This window comes from Cupressus sempervirens, chromosome 9 (genome assembly GCF_028749045.1).
Source record: "Cupressus sempervirens isolate cs-2001-9-10 chromosome 9, ASM2874904v1, whole genome shotgun sequence".
Lineage (NCBI taxonomy): Eukaryota > Viridiplantae > Streptophyta > Pinopsida > Cupressales > Cupressaceae > Cupressus > Cupressus sempervirens.
Window position 1 is genome coordinate 705,200,380 of NC_143126.1, and position 10,099 is coordinate 705,210,478.

Consider the following 10,099-nt stretch of genomic DNA (forward strand, 5'->3'; position numbering starts at 1 on the left):
TATAATTTTGGAAAATAAATGACTATGTGACTAAAAAATTAGTCAGAAGACCAATAAATTTAGTCACATGACTAAAAGTGATCAAATTCTAGTAATATTTTATAATTTCTAAATATAAGTGACTAAATAAATGACTAATCTAATCATAAGGTAAAATCGCAAGGCTAGACAAATATTAGACACCAAATAAATGATCAAATAAATGACTACATAATTGGTTATTAATAATTAGTTCCCAAAAAATTTTATAGCTTGTACTAGTCATCGATGGATGTTTTTTCCTATCAATACATCATTATCAATTAATTTCCTTGAATGTCCTCTCAATTGACATTGAACTAGAAATGAAGGTTTTTTTGCTAGAATAAGAACAAAATAAATTATAATTTTTTTGCATTATTTCATTTTCTAATTTAATAAATATTTAAATAATAATTATATTATAATCAATTAATTTAATTTACATGTAAAAATTAAATATCTAATATACAAGTAGTATATTATAGGTTTGATATTAGTTGAATAAACTATTACACACACACACACACACACACACACACACACACACAAAATATTTAATATTATAATAATAATATTATTTAATTTTTATATATAGATAACTAATAATAAGTTTTTCATAATTATAATATTATTTTATTAAATCAACCTTTTTTTTCCTCTTATTAGACTACTATTTAAGTTTTAAGGTTGAATTTCAATACAATCTTATTATAAATTATAGCTTTAATAAATTTTCTATAGATTATTTTTAATTTAACTATTTAATCAAATACAATTTTAATTTTCAACTAGCAATTACACCTTGGTGTGAAATAGCTTTAATATTCTTATTTTATATTATTGTCATTAAGATCACCTTATCTCCCAGTACATTATACCTCCCTTTCACACTTATCTATCCATATGTCCTAGTCTCTCTTCCAAACTCTTATCTCTCCATATCTTCATCTCTCTTTGAACCTTATCTCTCCATTTTTTTCAAACTTCTTATCACTCCATTGATCTAATTATATTTCTTTTGTCAGGGACTTATTAGTCTCACTAAAGGCACAACAACTGACATGGACCCTCAAATAACACCTATACAAGTGCAAGCGACCAACACCTTTGATTGTTTGGTTCAAGTTGTAACTAAGGCATCCACCAATCCTTTTGGTAAATCATCACGCCTAAGCCTATGGGGTCACCGTAGTTTTTTCAAGCACTTGCATGATTCCATATGTAAGAGGGATTCAAACAAAGATCACCATCTCAAGAAGGCTTTGCAATGACAATATTGTTATTGCACTATAGAATCAAGACTAATATATAATATATATTTATTATAATTTAAAATATATTATATATAATATAATTCTTTTTATGTATATACATTCAGTATTTTTAAGATCATGGTAAACCAAACTATGGCCTTAAGTGGAAGTGAAAAACTAACAAATCAGGGTTATGTTAATTTGATACATAATTTTAAAGGAGTTATGTGCTTCATATAAAAAGTGTAAGAAAAGAATCTATAGAAAATTGAATGTAGTTTCTAAACTTTTAGGCCTTATTTGGAGAAAAAAATATTTGATTTGTCAAAATTTTGGATTTTAATGCAATACTACAAAAGGGCAAAAATAAAAAGTAGGTGTATGCCTGACCACCTTAATCAAAATCAAATGATAATATATTTTTAATATAATTATATTTATTAAAATTAGACTCATGCCCAGATGTGACATGTATTTTTATTCTAAATAAATAATTAAATATTGATTTTCTACTATAACTTTTTCAAAATAAAAAACTCTCATGTCTGACCACCTTAACTAATTGAAAACTTTACAAAATTAATTTTTCCTTTTTTATTTCATATACTAGGCAAAGAATAGAATGTGACACAACTTTTGGATTTCAAAAATATTGTAGCATTTGAAAATTATAGCTATTTTTCAATCAGTATGTCAACCAGTAGTTTACATACATCTTCATTGCAAATTAACTAACAAATAGTTATCAAACTCCTAATTTGACATCAATTATATCAATGGAATCTTGAGAGTGTTATCAAAAAACCCTTTCTCATTTCATTGAATTTGGATGAAAAAAATATTGTCAAATGGCTACTTGAAGTTTGAATGTCACAGAAACTTGTCACAAACACATTTTTTGAGTTAACCAAAGAGGTTTGGTAAATACCAAGTGAACTGCGTCACAATAGGTGTATCATAGTCATGCACTAGTCCTTTCTTATGAATAATATATTCAAACTAAGGACTATTTTCCCCACCATGAGGTGCATTTAATCTTATCAACCTAGGGATGTATACTTGAAATGGTCGGCACAATATGTGCACTAGGTCTCATAATGAGTCACTAAGCTTATGCTACAGGAAAGTAAAAATGCAAGAAAAAGAACTTACACTACTACTGCAAGAAGGTAAAACACTTAACTCTATGAATATTAGAAAAAAATGGAAAAGATAACAGATATTCCAACTTGGCTTATCCACTAAAATTGTTCTCACATATGCTGCTAGAACATTTATAGAGTGTGATGCTACAGGAAGGAACTTACTACTTCTACTTAAGATACTACTAATCCTTGAAAATAAATCTATTATATCCTAATCTAATCCACCTCCCAAGTGCGCCCCCTTGGTTGGGTTCTCTAAACTATTAACATAGTATAGAAGCCAAAAAAAACTATTTCATTCCATTTAGATATTCATTACATAACACAAAATTGTAAAAGTTAACAATCTACTCTCAGAACTTTTCTTCTTACTCACCAAAAAATCTTTTAACACATTGGGGTTGATTCCTACATATATAGGAGATCAACACTTTATTCCATAACAAAATAGTAAATGTCCTCTAAGCTTTAAATCTATAGGAGAGAAAATAGGAAGAACAATTGAAGGCAGGACGAAGAAATAATGGCTTAAGGTGGGAATAATAAAGTCTTAACATTCACTCGCCACATAGTAAGTGTAGAGAAGGCAATGAATCTGCATAGCTCCTCCTTACTCGTTGTCATGTTTTCTAGAACTGTTACAACTTTCTCCACCATGGTTGCTCCTTAGCACTTGCTTCTCCTTGAATGTTGTTGATGCCTAACTTTTGAATCCCTCCAATCATCTTTCGGTCTTCATTAACAGGTCAGTTATGACACAAATCATGTTTGCAAATAAACATTTATCAAATTAAATTCAAACATAATAACACACATTTTGATAACTATATGAAATACTGCATACTAGATATAATATGAGCAAAAGATGACATAATTTCTACCCCATAGGTTCATCAAAGGTTCGGTAAACATAGGTCCATAAGTGTTTTAACAAAGACAAATAGAGTATCAACAAAGTATCTTAACACCACAAAATAAAGGCAAATTTTAGTCTCATCACCAAGCCTAATCAGGTACCTAATCCTAGATTGGGTACCCAATTTCAAATCAGGTAACCAAAATGTGGTAGAATTTTTATTTTCAAAAATTGAGAAGGTGGGAACTAATTGTACATTTTAAACAAAAAGCTAACAAACATATTTATATATGCTTTCACATCTAAGAAATGGGTATGTGCAGGATCATGGTGTGCCAAAAAGTGGCGATGTGAAAAAAAAAAGAGTTTGAAAATTCCTAAAAGCGCTTCAAAATCCGCTATGACTTTTTTTCACCTATCCAGGAACCAAACCTGGAAGGTAAGGCCGAGCCTTATCGGATATCCGATTTAAATTGAATATCCAACATGCGCCCAGATAGAGTAATAATATTATCTTGCTATTATTATTATTATTTAATATTATAATTATTATTATTATAATATAATAGTATGATATATTATTTAATATAATATTATTTAATATGATATTATTATTATTTAATAATAATATTATAATAAATAATAATAATATCATATTAAATATTATTATTAAATAATATATAATATTAAATAATAATAATATTAAATAATAGATCATACTATTATATTATAATAATAATAATATTATTTAATATAATATTATTATTATTTAATATTATTATTATAATAATTATTATACTATAATATAATAATATTATTATTATATTATAATCGTATAATATTATACTATAATAATAATATTATAATGTATTATATTATAATAATATAATATAATATTTAATATATTATAATATATAGTAATGTAATATAATATATATATAAGATATAATATAATAATAAAAAGTAATATCTTATAATATAATATATAATAAAAAAGTATAATATATTATAAATTATAATAATATAATACAATAATAATATTATTATATAATATAATATATATAAAATATAATATAAAAATATATAAAAATTTATTGCGCCATATCATATATCCGATGTTATATCAGATATCCGATATAATATTGGATATCCGATACTTGCGCATTGGATTAAATAAAATCACAGACCCGCGGGCCCTCATTTTACGTGAATTTGGGGCCAGTATTACCATTTTCAATCGGATATCAGATATGAGATCGAATATCAGATATTTAGGTTTTTTTTTTTTCCCCAACTCATTTTTAACCTAAATTTAATAGATTTTAGAATGATTTTGTTTGTTTTAGTTGAATCTAGGGTGTTTTTGACAAAAATGGTTAAAATTTAGATTTTTTTTAATATATATTATGTTTTGCAATTCAATAGGAATGGCTGATCAGAATGATGACACTGAGGCAGAGAATAATATTCCTCGTAACCCACCACCAAACGATCCAGTATCCCCACAAAATCGTCCACCAAATGATCCTCTACCTCCTCAAAACCCTCCTCGAATCAAGGATTTGATAAATGAAAATCTCACCGAGTTGAGAGGTTTGCATAGAACATATAATAATGTACCTGCACTGGCTCCTATTTTATCCACGTTAAACACCATAGTGGATAACATTGAAACCCTTACGAACCAACAAAATGCCGCTCTTCGTTGGCATGATGAAATGCACTAGATGTTTGATGATGGTTCGGATTATGATGAGGTCGCAGCCCTCAACATAACCAAAGACAATTTGGCTAGCCTTTTTGCTAACCCAAAAAACGGGTATACCAGTTGACCCAAAAAAAACCAAACTATTGATTAAATGGTGCACAAATGATGCCATACATGCAAATTTTTGGGATATTTGGTGGATGGTCTTTGATATCCCTCCACATGGCAATTTAGACATACCATTTTATTTCCTTAGAAAATTATATGTAGAATTTGTGTTGAAACTTAAAGTGAACTATTGGAGCATGAAGCCCAACATGGGCTTAGGACTAGGAGCTCCTCAGGATAGACCCTCTTCCCAGTGGAAGAAACTTGGCACTTTTGTTCCCCCCCCCCCTCCTCCAATGCAGCATCTAGATATTATGGCAAAGGCTAGCTCTCAGACCATCAGAGCCATTCATAGGCTGAGTACCCTAATGATATCTCAGGCTAGGTTAGTCCTGCCTCCTCGTGTTGATGATGTTGGTGCCAGTTCATCATCGGCTAGCTCATCACACATTTGTGTGCCTCACACTTGCATTACATGCAAGAATATTTGCCTGGGTCCCATAGGTGATCTTCCTGAGTATCATTTTGTATTAGACGAGGATACACCAGACGCACGTGCAGAGGCTACAGACCCTGATGCAAGAGAGGAGGGGAATGCAGAGGCATGGACTCCTTCGGTGTTGGTACATGTATACATTTTTTTGTTATGACATATGTGATTTAAAGTTAATTTTTATAATAGAGTAATTTTAATTTTTAAGCCATACTGACTTTTACATGTATGTGATCTTCATTCATGCTTAGTTGATGATCGAGGAGGAGCTCAGACAGATAGACGATGCTACACTCTCGGCCATTTCATTTGGCCTTGAGACATCTACAGTACATTATGTTGTGTTTGCATTTTTTTCTTTCTATTTGATATTGTAGCATATATGGTTGCTAATCTTTCTTTTATCTTGCAGATATCACCTGCCTTGGGGGGACAAAGTGCGGGGGGTGAGCCAGCATGCACTGACAAAGGAAAGGTAATTAGATGTTTTCTAATTGATTAAATATCGATGAATTCTTGTAAAATGTTTGTGGTAATCCCATTTAATTACATTCTTTATTGTATATAGGGTGTGGCTACTGGCGATGAGCTTGTACAGATTCGGCGTCCCAGATCATCAAGGATTTCCATTTGCACAGAGAGCCCCATTGTATGTATAAGTATCATTTATTTTTTCTTTTTCTTATTGATGCAGAGGAAAGTATGATTGTTGTTCCGTACAATTTTTGTGATTTTTTCCGTACCAATAATGATTCATGTCTTGCATATGTTCATTACAACTTAAATAGGCTTATATGCACCTGTCCAACCGACCAAGTTGGTTACAAAGGTTTATTTAATCAAACAAATACCAAATTAATTCTTTCCCTCCAAAACTAATGTGACCGTTTGAATTTGAAATTCAAATTTCAAAGTATAGTTTTTATGCATTCCCTAACTTTCTAAACTATTCCATTGACTCAAAATTGATCATATGGATTTATTAAATGCAACTAAGTATGAAACTATCCTAAGACTACCCCATATGGCTCTTTTGGAAATATTTAATCATGTTGCCTGATGAGAGCATTTTATGTCCCAAATTATACCATATTTTAACCTTTGTATAAACCTTCACACGCATTTCAATCCCCATCTTCTATTCCATTTTCTCCTTTTATGTTGCATACGATTGAATATTTATGAGTAATATTTAATATAGTTATTAGATAGAATATGTGAATAAATAAATGAAATTGTATTTATCTAACAAGTTATGGTTCTTCCTGTCGCCTGCCAGTTGGGACTGCAACTTCCTGTCACCTGCCACTCAGGATTGCAACTTCCTGTCGCCTGCTAGTTGGCACTGTAACTTCCTGTCACATTTGGACGTGAACTATTATTCTTCTAGAATAAAATATCTACTGCTGCAATCTCATTTGAGAATATATGCTAGTTGGACACATGTATTACAATCTATATGGAGTTTAAACCACTTAATATCTACCTTTGTTTTCATCACACGATGACCTCCAGCCATGCAAGGGAAACAATAGCAAATAACCAAGGCAAAATTCTATTGCACATTCTCATGTAGGAAACTTTATTAGTATTTAGTTTCCTATCTTTACGTGCAGTTGCAAATATGATTCATGTGGCCTTATTCTGTTATATCTTCTTGGTCGTAAGCCATCTATGTAGATATCTAATAAATATTTTGTTAAGTCTATTTTTTATAAGCAATGACCTATATATATGATCAAATCTCAAGATTGGTAATACACATGTATAGTTCTGAAAACACACAACAGTGTATAGGTTTTATAGATTGCACAGCATTGTAATAGATCATTCTCATTTGGAAATATAAAATTTATATTTTCATGATTACAAAGACTAAGACTACTACTTGGCTTCATCACCAAGCGGCTGAGGAGGAAGGGCCCACTCCAAAGTTATCTGGTGATCTCATTTTTATTTTTGTTTGGGGTATATTTAAATTAGTTTTCATTTATATGTTAATTAGCTTAGCAGTACATAGTATAGATATAATTGTAGTAAATTAGCTTATGTGTTTAATATCAATATTTGATTATATAATAATATTTCATATGAAATAGATTATGATTTGATAATTTATTAAGATTTGTAATCATTTGTATTACAGATTAGTTTTATTGAGTTATTTATGTTTCTGATGTTCTTGTCGCCAGGAAGTGACAGTTCCTGTCACTGGGATTTACTTGGCTTTTCATAGATTCAATTTCGTGTGTTGTAGATGCATACATAATTGCTCATATCACAAGCTGCACCCCTTGATAGCATACTACTCGGACACCTTTCACAAGCTTATGCTCTTGGATTGACACGTATAGACCAGCCAAACTTTATTATAAATCATCAATTCTTTATTATTATTTGTCCCAGTGTTGGCCTATCATTTTGGCACCGTTGCCGGGGAAAGGTGTCAAAGGCATGTTAGTTTGATGATTTGAGTTAGGAACAATGCATTAAGATGAAAGCTTTTGCAACTACTAGCCTTGCTTAAGTAATTAATCTTAATTTGTGTTGGTTAAATCATATAGATGCATTGCTTTAGAGTTTGCAAGTAGGCTTAGAAATTAGATACATTAGTTGCTTTAGAAGTTAATTATATTTTATATTATCATATGTTGTTGTGAGTTATTGGTAAAGACAAGGAGATTTTGAAGAAAAATGTTTAAAATGATGCCTTTTCAATGTTGTTCAAGTATATCAATTTTGGTTGAAAATTGTTTAAAAAATACAAAATCTAAAGGGAATGCAAGAGGCAAAATGTGTGAGCGCACCTTGGGTGCTACCCCAAGACCCCACAAGGGGCATTACCCCTTGACCCCACTGGTGCCTGCCACCCCCAGGCCCCTGCCTTCAAATTTAAAAACAAATGAAGAACTTGGTAGGGAAATGACGTTGACCAACGGTGATGTTCTTTTACCCTCTCTATCTAATGAATGCATCTTAAAAGAGATTGACCTTCCACCATCACAAGTATGCAAGAATTCTTTCTCTATGTTTGAACCTGAGAAAATCATTGATGAATTCTTAGAGCAATGTAATTTTGATGATGATAATTTAACCACTTGTTGTTCTCTTTGCTATAGGAAAGATGACTAGTGCATATGCCTGAACAATCAAGAGCAAGTGGTGAATGAGGTACAATTTTTTTGTGATCCCTATCAAGATAAGGGAGGAAGTGACCAAGTATTCCTTATAATGGATGAACAATCTCAAGTACCAACCCAAGAAGATCAAGGTATGCATTATGTTGGTAACATGTATTGTCACTTTAATTCATTACAAATCCAACGTATTTCTTCAAAATGTACTTCTCCACTTAGCATGCACAACGAATTTAATCATGCATGCTCACAACAACCTGTATATCCCTCTTATATTCCACCTTATCCATCCTTACCATCTTCCTTTCACCCATCCTTCTTATTCCCATCTACTTTATCTCCTTCACACTTCTTACCATATTCACATTGGACTCCATCTTATCCACCAAAGACAACTATATTGTTTCATAAAACATTTCATAATAAGGTGGTTGGAAATACATATAATATTGAGCTTTCAAGGATCCCTTTACCATATAATGATGTGCTTGAAATTGATGAATCAACATTGGAATATATTGATGCACTTAAGGAATGGGATTTTGGTTTAATTAAATTAGAAGAACAATATTATTTATTGAAATATATTCAACTTTGTTCTTCTTTTCTACTTAGTGAATTCCAAATACCCACAAATGAGCCCATACTTCAAATTGCATCAATTTTGATTAATGGACTCATGAGTATGTGTGTTAATATCAATCATGCACTAAGTAATTTTAAGCCATATACATTCCATACTCCACAAACATGCTGCCAAATCCTCCAATATCTATATTTTATTATTTTTGTACTTATGCATATTGATATTTGGAGGCCTATGGTTAAAATATGCATCCCTCACACACTTGTTGATTTAGGACCAATAATTGATTAAGCACGACCATATGGGATTCTATGCATTAATGACCAAACAACAACTATTATAATTGGAAGAGTATTATTTGTCATTGTTAAATCTTTCCAATGTCCCAAGATGACCGAATACACTATGGATGATTCATTTATTTAGCAAGGACCAAGATATTACTATCCATATATTTTTCATTCTTGGTTCTTATCTTCAGATGATCATTCATTGATTACACGTGTTGATTTCTTGATTCCTTGGATGATTCAAATTCCCTATGTTTTTATAACCTATAGTTAATTTCAGAATTCATCCATTGAATTATTGAAATATTTGATTCAATAAGACTCACAAAATTCTAAAAATGTGTTACTCTTTGTGGGTTACCTAATTTGTTTGGCTATCCCAATGATTTCATGACCTTGTAGCATGAAGTTAAGTTGAGGGGAATTCCTCCAATCTTGTGGTTCTTGGATGATTTCCAGTCAAGTTTCATTGATTATCTCATTGGTCCTTTTAGCAAATCTC